This window comes from Pezoporus occidentalis, unplaced genomic scaffold (assembly GCF_034315485.1).
Source record: "Pezoporus occidentalis ecotype Australia unplaced genomic scaffold, CSIRO_AGI_Poc_V1 ctg155, whole genome shotgun sequence".
In the NCBI taxonomy this organism is placed as follows: Eukaryota; Metazoa; Chordata; class Aves; order Psittaciformes; family Psittacidae; genus Pezoporus; species Pezoporus occidentalis.
Window position 1 is genome coordinate 655,683 of NW_026913372.1, and position 11,329 is coordinate 667,011.

The window sequence follows — 11,329 nt, forward strand, 5'->3', positions numbered from 1 at the left end:
TGTTTCTCCAGCAGGTGAGTTGGAGGGAAGGAAATTACTCCTTTCCTTTTTTTTCCCCTCTATAGATTTGCTTGTGATGGTAATGAAAAGGAAAATGAGCATCTTTTGTATCCTGGGAGACCGTGAGTGTCTGTCCAGGGAGAAAAGACTTGGAGAGCAATGCAGCACCTGGGAAGAAAATAATTGTGTGCAGATATGAAGCTGGAAGCTTTGATATGGATGAAAAGAAAGGTGTACTACATGGTTGCCAGCAATGAAATTGGGAAGTGGGTTTGTTTGTAATGGTGGGAAAGGCCAGCAGAATATTTCCTTGGCATAAGTTTAAATTGCCAGGCCTGGCACTTTCATCAACACAACTCAGCAGAAGTGCCCTTGTAAATAATGGAATAAGCAGAGGTAAAGGAAGGCAGTGTTGCTGTGAAGTTGCAGGTGGAGATACGGGGGTTGCACATAACAGCCATGGTCAGGGGCTCTGAGCTACAGTTTTCTCAAGAAAGTGCAGTGAGAGTTTTGGTGGTGACGTGTCAGGGCCTTGAATGCACCTTGGCTAGATGACAGTGCTGCTGCTGGCCTCCTCCTCTCCCTTGAGACCAGGGAGGAAGCAAATGCTCCATCTCTTATGGTATCCTGCTTTCTCTCTGCTGGATTTTGTTCCAGCACAGCTGGGAGCCAGTCCTGCTTACCTTGCCAATACATGTGCTGCCAGTACAGAACAACTGACAGACACCTCAGCTCATTAGAGGTAAGAATTTCTGTGGTTGAAGCGATTAATTATACTGATTACTTAGCTCCTTTGTTAATGGCATTTGCTTTCCTAGGTTATAAATCAAGCCTTAACTGCCAACCGTACATGTGAGAGATCTCTGATGTGCTTTTGCTGAGAGTGTCAACAGGGCAGTTGAGATTTTTCCTTGGACTGTGGTGTGAAATTGTGTCGAGGGGATTCTTTCGCTGACTTAACTCCTGAACTTCTCTCTAAGTGCAGAAACTCCCCCTCTGCCCAGCTTTAATTTCTCTTTTTGGGATGGGACCCTTTAGATGTGCTTTTAGTGAATAACTGAGTGATGTTGGTCAAGGTGTTTACTCAGGGCAGGTTGCAGCCCCTCTGTAAGGGGCATGTATTTCCTAGGAGCAGATTTTTGCTCTTTTTTAACCTCCTTTTTTGTCTAGTCAAGAGCTGTGCTTCTTTTGGCAAGGTCAAACTGACATGCATGCATTACTGTTACATACCTGCAAGGGCTCCTGTGTGTTTGAAGGGAGCTCTCATATGACTTGCTTACTATTATTTTTATTTAGCCAGTAAATTTTCAACAAAATGTATCTGACCCTGAAGGCTGCTTTGGTTAAGAGCTGTGTACTGTCTCCCATCTCAAGATCTGCCTTTTGAATTCCACCCCCTTTCTCATTTCACGCTCCCTGAAACATTTTGATGGTCCCTTTGAGGGAACAGGGATGCTAGCTTCCTTCCGTGAGAGTGCTGGCTGCAACGGGTGACTGCTTGCAATCACTGAAGAGATGTGGAGAGTGTGGGCCTTGCTGCAGGGGGAGGGAAGCTACCTGCAGGAGCCCATGATTCTGCAACACAGCAAGAAGTGTTGCTTGGGTTTGGTTTTATTCTCCTTTCCTGCTTCTCCTACCCCCAGCCCTCTCCATAGTCTGTGTTGGCTCCTCACTTGAAAGTATTAAAAATGTGCTCAGTGCCATCATCCCACAAGTGTGCTTTTCCAGACATCCCTGGAAACCCATGGGGTTTAGCATTAGCATGGTTCAAGTCATGGTAAATTCACTCTGAGTTTGCTTCCTGCACCCTCTCACGAGGCTAATGGGATTAACCAGCCAAGTGGTAGCTCCTGACATCTCTTCTGCTGCAATGCAAGTTTGCGTTGGAGCAACTGTTAGCAGAGCTGCTGCCTCAGCAGCAGGATGTTTGCTTATGACACTGGCAGAAGGAGTCTTTATCACAAGCAAGGTGCGTTACAGGGCTAGGTGTTTGGTTTATGTTGTGCTTTGGAAGAAGGGTGGGTGTCCTCCAGCACTACATGGGAGAGGCTTGTCTGTCATGTCTGGGAGCAACCCAGCAGGGGGTTGCTAAGTAGAAAACACATCATGTGAAGATCTGGGCTGTGAAAGTAGGTGAAGGTAGGAAAAGGGAGGAGCTGCTTTTGTGCTTGCTCTGTTCTTGCATTTCCCAGCTCCACTTCTGGTTGCCGCTGGGGACAGGGTGTGAACTAGATCCTATGTCAGTATGTCCCTGCTCCTTAAAGACCTTTGGAAAACCCTGGGTGTACTGGTTGTTTTTTTTTCCATTTAACTACTGTGTTTGGCTCTTTTTCAGGTCTGGCACATTCTGCCATTCCCTATTCCCTCCATTCAGGAGGGAGAAGGGCTTCCTATGCTTCACCTCTCTTCCCTTAATGGGGAGATGCAGGGCCAGAGAATTGTTAGTAACCCATGAGATGTGGGAACAGATTTTTGCCTGGTGGGTACTGAATTGTCCATGTATTTATGGCTTTGAGGTTGCTCCTCTGATGAGACTGAAACTCATGTTGTAGGCAGGGGGGAACAACTGCAGAGTCAGCAGGAAAACAATTAAACAGCTGCCTTGCCCCAGGAATTCACCAGGAATATGTTTTCGGAGTTTGCATCCATACTAAATGCATTTGAACAACTAGCTTGGGGACAGGGTCACAATCCCCTGGTGAACCTCAGCCCCCACAAAGGGTTTTTTTAAGCCAGGGTGGGCCAAACTCTTTCATCATTGACTACTTGCTGCTATCTGAAGCATTGCTCTTGTGGCACAATAGATTTAATTAAAGAGTTTGTTTAGCACTGGAAGGGATTTATGGCAGTTGTGACAAGTTTAAGTTGACAAAAGGGCCCAATAAAGAGAGATGAATTGTTAATTATTCCTGTGTGAGACTTCCTCTTGTAGCATCATTTTATCACAGTCACTGAGGGCTGGGAATTGGCCTCAACACAGTGAACAAAATAAATTGGAGGCTGGTAGAAATTTGAGCTTCTGTGGTCTGCTCAGATAAGGAGCCTTGATGTCAGGTAATGTGCAGTGGCATAACCATTTTAAATGTGTAGAAAACGTGGATATCAAAGTGGAAGATGACTGTGTGCAAGATGGTGGAATATCATAGTATCTAGGAGTGGAGAAATGTTGTGCTGAAGGGATGTTTCCCAGAGGAGTCCAAAGTACCTGAGCGCACATTGCCATGGGTGCCTTCTCCTGTGTCATACTGGTGCAGGAAGAGACAGCCCTTTGCTAACTAATGCACAAAGAAGCCTGGCATGAATTAAATTTAAAAACTCCAGAGCTGGACCAGAATAATCCTGTTTTGACTCAGTGTTTGTCCTTGAAACCAAGTGGCATGACAAAAACAAGGGCCAGAGGTGCTGGCAGCTAATGTACTCCTCTGTCGCAAGTGATGTCCTTCAGGTCCCTGGGAGTTTGCTCCATGGTCCGTTGCAGATGGTGGTGAGATCATGCAGTTTGCTGCCCTGACAAGGCTGCTCAGTTCCCTGCAACAGGATGCATTCGCCCTTGTGGGAGGGTAATGTGTCAAAACTGCCTTCTCCCCACCCCTTGTTTTGTCCAGTCTGTTGATGGATTAATCCTGTAACTCGGCTTCCCTGGGCACAGCTGGAGCCTGGTGCAAGGGAAGCTTAATGTATTCAGTTTGTTTCCTGACTTTCAGTCCCAATTTGAGTTTCTCTGCTAAACAGGTTGGATTTTCCTGCAAATTTGCAAGGGTTGCTGAGGGTAAGTATCTTGACAGATTTGAAAACCTTTCTCCCATCTTAAAGAGCGAGTTTTGCTCCTTGTTTGTGCAGAAGAGTTTGGTTCTGCATTCAGAGGCTGCTGTACAGCCACGTCTTGTCACTAGGGGTCAGGAAAATGCTGATAAATGGGACAGTTCCCTGAAACCAGAGCTCCTGGCAGGAGGGCACATGGTTGAGGGTCTTGGAAACCCGTCTGATCCTAAAATCCAGGAGTGATTGCTGACATGATCAGCTCTGCTGAAGAGTGGTAGTGCTCAGCAAAACGGCTCAGAGAAGGTAGAGAAGCTTATGGGCATACAAGCCCTTCTGATCAAACTAGAAACAGGAGGCTTCAGAGCCAAATGAGCTGAAAACACTTGCTGAGAGACTAGTGAAGTATTTAACACGTGTTGTTGCTTTATGAGGAAAGAGTGACTGTAATGTACAGGAAATGATGACAGGTGAGTGGAGAAAAAAAACGTGCCAACCAGTGATTTCCTTGGAGACAGGGATGGGTAATTGGCCATGGCATATGGTGAGGCTGCTAGAGGGGTCAGTGGCATGGCAAGGAGGGGAGAGATGAAATGCTACAAACTATCAGTGACTCACAGCATAGGCTGGCAAGTTTGCTGATGTGCCACAGCAAAATGGAGCTGTGCTTCATTCCATCCACTGCCGCTCCTTCCTGCACCAGCTGTATCTCGGAGAGCCTTTGGGCTCAAAAGCCCTGTTACTCATAATGGTTTGCCCTCAGCTCCTGTACGTCTACTTAAATCCTTATGAAGTGCTGTTGAAGGTTGTCTGAGTAGTACCTTGAGGTGGTCTTGGAAATTGCTGCTTGGTGTAGGTTGGCTTTATGACCTTGAAAGTGTTGAAGCTGGTGGGAAGGAAGGAAGGAAGGAGAAAGGGAGGTGGTCAGTTCTGACCACAAGTGGAAAATCCCTGGTGCTGTGAACTCTGATGGGACTTTGCTTGGTGGCACCAACTGCCCTGTGTTGTTACCTCACAGCTAATGTCCTGTGGCAAGAGAGCTTTCACTGAGTGCTGCCGCAGCCTGCTTGAGGCACAATGAAGACTCAAGGTGCTGGTGACAGTGCTGTAGTGCTGGGAAGGAGGATTTGGCTGGGAAAGAGGCCTGACTTCTACTGAAAGGAGGATGTCTTGTAGGACTGCTTTCAACCATGAGCCCTCCAAAGGGTCTTTCTGAGAGCTTGGTCCTCATGCTGGTCATACAAAAGGAAGGTGAGGAACAGAAGTGTGCCCCATAATGGGGGGACAATGTTTGTTCATGGGATGGAAGGGTTTCCAGTGCAAGGGTGTATTGGGGGATCCGCATCTGACATTATTAGGCTCACATGCTTTATCATCTACTGGTGCTTTCACTTCCTCAGCCAAGGTGGTGGCTATGGCTTTGTCCAAGCTGCAGAACAGGGAAAACAAACCAGGACATTTTCTCCCCAAACTCCTATTCATGGATCAAGGAAGTTGCGTTAATAAAGGGATCAACAGCAAGCTCACTGCCTTGGACTTCAGGAGAGCAGACTTTGGCCTCTTCAGGAACCTGCTTAGTAAGGTTCCATGGGATACAGCCCTAGAGGGCAGAGGGGCCCAAGACTCTTGGTTGATATTCAAGGATCACCTGCTGCAAGCTCAGGAGTGTTGCATCCCAACCAGAAGGAAGTGCAGCAGGAGGGCCAGGAGACCTCCTTGGATGGATAAGGAGCTCCTGAGGAAAATTCAATTGAAAAAAGAGGCTTATAATAAGTGGAAGCAAGGACAGGTGGCATGGGAAGAGTATGGGGATGTTGTCCGGGAACCTAGGGACCAGGTTAGGAAAGCTAAGGCCAAGTTAGAATTAAACTTAGCTAGAGGTATTAAAGATAACAGGAAGGGATTCTACAGGTACATAGCAAATAAAAGACTAGGGAGAATGTAGGCCCCCTCAGGAAGCTCTCAGGAGAACTGGCTACACAGGATTTGGAGAAGGCTGAGGTTCTGAATGACTTCTTTGCCTCGGTCTTCACTGGCAAAGGCTCTGACCAGACCACCCAAGTCTTGCAAGGCAGATGCAGGGACTGTGAGAATGAAGACCTTGGGCCCACTGTGGGAGAGGAACTGGTTCGAGACCATCTTCAAAATCTGAACATGCAGAAGTGCATGGGTCCTGATGAGATCCATCCGTGGGTCCTGAAGGAGCTGGTGAATGAAGTTGCGAAGCCACTGGCCATCATATTTGAGAAATCATGGCAGTCAGGTGAAGTTCCCGACAAATGGAAAAAGGGAAATATAACCCCCATTTTCAAGAAGGGGAAAATGGATGACCCGGGGAATTACAGACCAGTCAGTCTCACCTCTGTGCCTGGCAAAATCTTGGAGCAGATTCTCCTGGAAGGCATGCTAAGGCACATGAAAATCAACAAGGTGCTTGGTGACAGCCAGCATGGCTTCACTAAGGGGAAATCCTGCCTGACCAATTTGGTGGCCTTCTATGATGGGGCTACAGAACTGATGGACAGGGGTAGAGCAGCTGAAGTCATCTACCTGGACTTGTGCAAAGCGTTCGACACTGTCCCACATGACATCCTTGTCTCTGAATTGGAGAGACATCAATTTGATGGATGGACCACTCAGTGGATAAAGAACTGGTTGGATGGCCGCACACAAAGAGTTGTGGTCAATGGCTCAATGTCCAGCTGGAGACCAGTAACGAGCGGTGTCCCTCAGGGATCAGTGTTGGGACCGGTCTTGTTTAACATCTTTGTTGCTGACATGGACAGTGGGATTGAGTGCGCCCTCAGCAAGTTTGCCGATGACACCAAGCTGTGTGGTTCGGTTGATACCCTGGAGGGAAGGAATGCCATCCAGAGGGACCTCAACATGCTTGTGAGGTGGGCTGATGCCAACCTCATGAAGTTTAACCATGACAAGTGCAAGGTCCTACACCTGGGTAGGAGCAATCCCAGGCACAGCTACAGGCTGGGCAGAGAAGAGATTCAGAGCAGCCCTGCAGAGAAGGACTTGGGGGTGTTGGTTGATGAGAAAATAAACATGAGCCACCAGTGTGTGCTTGCAGCCCAGAAAGCCAACTGTATCCTGGGCTGCATCAAAAGGAGCGTGACCAGCAGGTCGAAGGAGGTGATCCTGCCCCTCTACTCTGCTCCTGTGAGACCTCACCTGGAGCACTGTGTACAGTTCTGGTGTCCTCAACATAAAAAGGACATGGAACTGTTGGAACAAGTCCAGAGGAGGACCACGAGGATGATCAAGGGGACTGGAGCACCTCCCGTATGAAGACAGGCTGAGGAAGTTGGGGCTGTTCAGCCTGGAGAAGAGAAGGCTGCGTGGAGACCTCAGAGCAGCCTTCCAGTATCTGAAGGGGGCCTATAGGGATGCTGGGGAGGGACTCTTCATTAGAGACTGTAGTGACAGGGCAAGGGTAGCGGGTTAAAATTTAAACATGGGAAGCTTAGGTTGGATATAAGAAGGAAATTCTTTCCTGTAAGGGAGGTGAGGCACTGGAATGGGTTGCCCAGGGAGGTTGTGAATGCTCCATCCCTGGCAGTGTTCAAGGCCAGGTTGGATGAGGCCTTGGGTGATATGATTTAGCGTAAGGTGTCCCTGCCCATGGCAGGGGGGCTGGAACTAGATGATCTTAAGCTCCTTTCCAACCCAAATGATTCCATGATTCTATGATTCTGTGTCAACAAAAAGTAGCAAGACCTCTGCATTTCACTGATGCAGAATGATAATCTGTGGCTCAGGCATTACCAAGATGTTAGATGCTGACATTATGACCACTCTGTCGGATTGGCTGGACAATTCTTACTCCTAAGCTTTCCACCAAGATGACTTCCAGTGCTTGGAAATTAGTCTTACTCTGCAGAGCTGTCAGTGCCTCACAGCTGTGTCAGTATGCTCTCTAACAAATGTGTATATCTATGATATAGCTATTTCATCCTCATTCCCAGCACTCCGCCAAACGCCTGGGAAGCTCATCTTAAGTGCAGCCCTCCTCTCCCAAGGGTCACTTTGTTAATTCTTTTTTTTTGTGTTTGTTTGTTTTCTAGTAGTGCAGAAAAGCCCTAGAACAAGCTTCCTGTTGTTTTTTTTTTTCTCCAGGTTCTGTAGACACATAGGGAGAAAGATTTCATGTTCTGAGTAGGTTATGCTTGAAATGGGTGTAGGGAGGTTTTATTTATACAGGTAGGAAACTGAAGCAAGGAGAAATCAAGACCTCGGAGGTGTTTAAGGTTCAATTCTTAGCAAAAGAAAGCTTATCCTCAGAAGTCAGAAAATTGTATAGGGCAGCTGTGGTGAGGTCTGTTGGGCAGGTCTTTTAAGGGTTGCAGGTCTTGCAGAAAGTGCTTAAAATAACAGATCCTTTGAGAAACAGAGTGCCTGTCTGCTGACCTTACCCATTGCCCATCTAGAGCCACATGATTGGGTTGGCAGAGAGGGGCCACCTCCACCTTGAGGGCACTGTTCCTCCCTGAGGACACCTGGCCCTGTAGCAGCTCGTCCTGGACACATCCGTTTTTTAGCAGGAGGTGGGAGGTCAGAAAAGCCCACTGGGAGAGTTTTTGCCTTTGTTGTTTGCTGTGAAGGTGAGCTGTGAGCCTACAGTTACCTCATCACTTGGATACATTCCCCGCCTGATTGGGGCTCTATTATTAGTAGCTGACATGCAGTACAGTCATTCTCCTCCTTACTCTGCTAATTAATCAATGCACCCCACGACAGCTCTTGACCATCAAATAATTCTCATTACTATCCAGACCCCAAGAGCATGGATGAACCCATCTATCTTCATTAGCTCTCGCATTTCAACACCAGAACAGGAGCCAAAAGTGACATCAAAAGGGCAGTTTCCCATCTAGTCCCTTCTGCATCCTGGTGAAAACTGACCTTGCTGATGTTTTTCTCTCTCTTCCTCTCCCCGCTGTTGGTTGTATGCTGTTGAAAGGAAAAGATACATGGTAACTTCAGCTTCTCTCCTTCATACCCCAAGTGACTGTCCTTGGGGAAAAAAGTGGACAGACTTCTTTAAAGGTGGATAAATAATGTATGATTATCCTAACTTTGTAAGTAATCTGAGAATGTCTCTCAGGTCACAAAGGAAAGAAAATGACAGCCAATGCTTTTTGATGTCTGAATTACCTTCTTCCATTCTAAAATACAACATTGCTAGTGGTGTAGCTGCATCTGCACACTGGTAACCCTAAATTGGCTAAAATTGTATGCACAACCTCAAAACCAGGAAGGAGTTTCCTGATCTCACCTAACATCTGTTTTTTTTTCCTGGAAGTGATGAGAAGCCACTGCTGTGTGCTCAACCTTGCTGTCTAGAATGACAGGGCATCACTGTCCTCGCTCATCTGCGAGGTTATTTCCTGAACACTGGTGTAAGATGGCAAATGTTCGGTCGTGCTGTGGAGTCATGTAACTTCCTTCCTGCTAGTTGAATATGCCCTGAAACGATTCTTCCTTTTCTAAGGTGAACGTGTTTAAAATGACTAAAAGGACTCAGGCCTCTTGAGATGGCGAAGTTTCTCCCCTGCTATTGGATTATATGATGTAGTCCTCCATGAATGGTGTAAGGGTGGTGGGTTTGGCCCCATTAACTTCTCTTTCTTTTAAAGCACATCCTTTCCTGTTGGCTGTGGAGATAAAAAAAGACAGTAAAGGCCGAGCTTCGAAGAGCCGAGCTGGCTGAGCAGCTTTCCTGCTGCCGTCACGTGTTGTGCACCATGAGGAGGGGTACTCTGTGCTGTCCAAAGACCCATTGGCCATTGCGAATGGTGGCAGTCTGTGGGGCTGGGAGCCCCTATCCATCTGTTTTCAGTAAGAACTGCAGAAATGTGAAGTGGGCTTTGTACGAGGCTCACCAAACCAAGAGGAGACGGCTTGTACTTGGCTGCAGTACTTACAGGGTGAGTTGCTCAAATAAATCACTTGAGGGTGTTTCGTGGGCTCAGGCTGTTTCACCAGCCTAAAAGTGAGAGCTCCCAGAGACTTCTGGAAATCTGAGGAGGCAGAACAGCAGAAAGGTGCATTTTGAGCACAAGGAAATTTCTGTGTGCTCCTTTGACCTTTTGCACATTGAATTGATGTGGTGGCAGAGGGAGGGATCATGCAGTGGACGATTGCATTGCCTCTCACAGACCAGTTTGGGCCTCGCTCATTCTGGCACTGTGGGTGAAGAGTTATTTTTGCATCTTGCTCCTTCCAGGCTGCTGTGTGTAGGCACTGCTTGGGCTTCTGTGTTTTCCTCTCTGTTTTTTAGTGGTGTTTCTGGGATTCTATTTTCCCCCTCTTTCTGGAGAGCTTGGAGTCACCTCCATTGGTATGTGTCTGCATCTGCCTGAAGCCACCACTGTAAGTTATTTATACAGTGATTAGTTAAAGCTTCAGGTATTTAATGCAGCCTTTAAATCACATATCCATCAATAGCTATTGGTTGCATAAAATTTCATTGAACGGTATCCATCCCTTACTGTTTTTCTCAACGTGTGCATATATTTCTATGTATGCAATGTATGCATATATATTTTCTACAGACCTCTCTTGCTGATATTTTCTGCTGAGTAAATAGTAAATTGAAAGACTTCAAAAAGTGTTTTGTTGCATTACAGTGGATGAATTACTTGTAAAAGGAACAAAATACAAAAAGACATCCTGCAAAAATGTTGCCCTGCTGTATAAATCCCATCTCTTCAAGTTAAAACAGATTCAAGCCATAAAATGAAATGTATTTTCACAGCATATGCAGTTAGTAAGGACTCTTCCAACCAGACAGCTTTAAATATTCAACCTTGTTTGGTTTGCTTCTGGTTTTTGCCTCTTCTGCCTCAGTTTATACTGTGCTTATAGGACAACATCTGTTTTGTACTAGGGGTTCAAAACTGTACATGTAAATGCTTGAATTCAAAGATACAGTCCAAATTTAATACTTTCAAGTTGGATCAGAAAGCAGATTTCTTGAGCTTATCGAAGGAAATGAAACTTGGAAGAAAAACGGTAGAAAATGTGAAGCTGAAGCCGAATGAACTTCATTTTTTGATCAAGTAGTAATTAAAAGAAGTGAAACAAGATTATGCCTGCATCTTCAAGTGAAGTAGGAGTATGTTCCAGCCCTGAAAACCAGCATAGACCCTAAAGTGAAGCATCTGGGTACCTAATCTCACCTTGCGATCAAGAGAGGTGGACTGAATGAGTCTGAAGGGATGATTCAGATCCTGGGTGCATTGAACTGCTCCATAAAGGTCTGTTCATGACTACAGTTTAGGTTACAGTGGCTGGGACTGTGATCAAGGAGCCTGGAACTGGATAGGCTGGATGCCAATCTGGAGATTCAAATAATTCTGTGCATGTACAATGCAAATCCTCCTTTTCAGGTGTGCAGGTCAGTTTGGAGAGCCATGCTTGATTTGTGTGTCCTCAGCTTAGAATTTGCTGGTATATTCTGCTGTGCATCTAATGTTTGTAGTTCAGTTAGTCTGGAGTAAAATGTTGCAGTATGTCTGCATAACAAGGTTGTGACTGGCTTAGCCAGCTTGGAGTG